The sequence below is a fragment of the Tenrec ecaudatus genome, unplaced genomic scaffold (assembly GCF_050624435.1).
Source record: "Tenrec ecaudatus isolate mTenEca1 unplaced genomic scaffold, mTenEca1.hap1 Scaffold_265, whole genome shotgun sequence".
In the NCBI taxonomy this organism is placed as follows: Eukaryota; Metazoa; Chordata; class Mammalia; order Afrosoricida; family Tenrecidae; genus Tenrec; species Tenrec ecaudatus.
Genome location: NW_027458827.1, coordinates 490,742 through 493,477, shown reverse-complemented (window position 1 = coordinate 493,477; position 2,736 = coordinate 490,742).

The following is a 2,736-nucleotide window of genomic DNA, read 5'->3' as shown; positions in this document are numbered from 1 at the left end:
AGGTACAGGCATTTGGGCATGTTTAGGGACAGAGAGTTCACGTTAGAGTTACGGCTGTGTGAGGATTCGGGTTATGGTAAGTCTGATGATCAAATGTAGGGGCAGTGTGAGTTGGAAGATAAGTGTAGGGTTTAGTGCTTAAGGATGAGCGAACCTATTGTCTCATTTAGGCTTATGGTAAACTTGACTGTTTAGATATGGGTTGGGGTTAATATTTGTGTGAGGGTTAGACAGTGTGCGAGGTTGAGTTGGGGTCAGGCTTACGGTTTGTGTGTTACATCCGTTTTCATTAAGGTTAAGTTTAGCTCTCTGTCTAGTTTAAGGGATTGGTTTACATTAACGGTGAAATTGAGCTATCGATTGAAGGTGAGGGATAGAGTTGTTAGGTTCAGGCGAAGAATGACGGTTAGGAGTAAGGTTAGTTGTAGGGGCAGCTGCATGTTCACATCAGATTTGGGGTTAGGATTAGGGTTAGCCTTAGGGTAGACATACGGTTATGGTTAGGGCTTGCTTTAGGGTGAGCCTTAGGTTAGGGTTAAGTTTAAGGTTAGGAGAATACAGTTAGACCTAGGCTTAGGGTTACATCTCTGTTTAGGTTTACACCTAGGGTTAGCTTTTCACCTAGTTTAGGGTTAGGATTAGGGTTGTTTTTAGGATAGGATTTAGGTATGAGGTCTCATTTAAGTGTTGGATTATTGGAAGTACATCTGCTCTCACTGGTTTTCCTTCACTGTCACAATGTTTCTGAGATTCATGGTTTAAGGGAAAGCTTGCTTCTTGCCGTTTTCAAGGTCAAAAGGCGCTACCGGCAGTTTGTTTTTCCGTCAAACTTACGCTCGCTCTTTGAGAATCTTGGGTGTTTGGGAAAGCCGTGAGTCCAGCAAGTTTTTCAGATTAAGTGTGCCCCAAGCAGTAGGTTCTATCTCTGAGCAATACAGCCCGTGGAATTCCTGGGAATCTGGAACCCTGCCATGAAGTTCAGCCTGGTTGTTATTTTCACACGGAAGAAACTCCTTTGAGGTTCCCATGCCTCTGTACACTGATGCTTCCAGCAACGTCATGTCTCACAGGTCAATAGTGGCTCTTTAAGTTTCACTGGTCTAGGAAAAAGGGTGAAGCGCCTGAGTTCCATTGCTTCACTACTTCATGGCCTGAAGAAGATGTTTATAGGCACATCGGCAAATCCACCGGTGGCAATTCTCTCATTTTGTCATTGCGATGGGAAGATTTCTTATTCGTTAGGAAATGTTTTACCATGGAAGACGGGTCCCCACAGAGCTGTCTCTTTTGTGTTGACACTAACTCTGCTGAATTTAGCTGCCAGCATCTGCGTGTCCTCCCTTTCCTTTAAGGTCGATGGAGACGCACGAGTGTAAGGAGAATGGTGAATGGTGGCCGTTCGTAACCCAGAGTCATCAGAAACCGCAGAGTAAATTTTAGGAACGTAGACGAAGGACACCGGAGAAAACTTCTCTCAGGGACTTCAGTGAACTCTGCTTACAATGTTGAGGCCCGACACCCCTAGTGCCTGGGGGCGACCCGTCTCCTGCCCTACGTAGTTTGAGCGTGCCTCCCTCAGGTGGTGCCTTTTCTCTCCCCGCAATATTGCTCCATGAAACTGCCGATGAAAACTATTTGCCATGGGTATGTCGTTTCACAATATTGGCCTCCTCTTTGAAGAACAAATGCTTTTCTACACGGGTGCTGCCTCCCTGAACTTTCCTTTGTCTTGGCTCAATCGATGCAGATTCCTGTGCTGAATGCGCCATAGAGTGACACAGGTGAGTGCTTGTCAGTATTGCAGGCACACGCAGCAATTTCGTTTTTCCAAGACCCACCTGGCTTGATCAAGGTTGCTTATTCCCGTGAAAACGTTTTTCGTCCAAATTCTGGAGGAGCACCCTTGTGCCTCTGGGAGCTACACCAGGGCCTGCTGAACAGAGGCTCCAGCGGTTTCATTTTCGGACTGAAATTCAACACGGAATTGCATGGATCTATGGAAACCGTGAACTGTGGCCGTACCAGATTCTCACATCTTCATTGTCTAATGGAAGCTTGTTTCCCAGGCTGATCCGGCTGGCGCTTCTTTCTGGGCAATGACCATTTAATTGTGGACGTTCAGCCTTCTTCGTAATTCTCTGATACCGGCAAGTTCCCGCGCCTCACTTGGTGGAGGTTTAGGTGACTCAGGACAACTGTCTTTATTTCAGGCGTCTAGAACAAAGAGAATCCACAAAGGTTGATGATCACGGAGAAAGTAAAGTCCCGTTTCTTTATACTTCCCACTCATGGCCCTTCTAGCATCTGAGGCCAAAGAACTCGTGCAGCATGATATTCTCAGTTCAGGCACGCCGCCTGCAGTTTCTTCCTTGCAGATAAATCTTTCCCAGTGTACTTCTTTAAACTGCTGCAAAATGGTGGCACAGAAGATTTCGGTTTAGGTTTAACTTTAGACGGGCATAGGTACAGGCATTTGGGCATGTGTAGGGACAGAGTTAGAGTTCACGTTAGAGTTACGGCTGTGTGAGGATTCGGGTTATGGTAAGTCTGAAGATCAAATGTAGGGTGAGTGTGAGGTTGAAGGTAAGAGTAGGGTTTAGTGCTTAAGGATGAGCGAACCTATTGTCTCATTTAGGCCTATTGTAAACTTGACTGTTTAGATATGGGTTGGGGTTAATATTTGTGTGAGGGTTCGACAGTGTGCGAGTTTAAGGGTTGGGTTCAGGCTTACGGTTT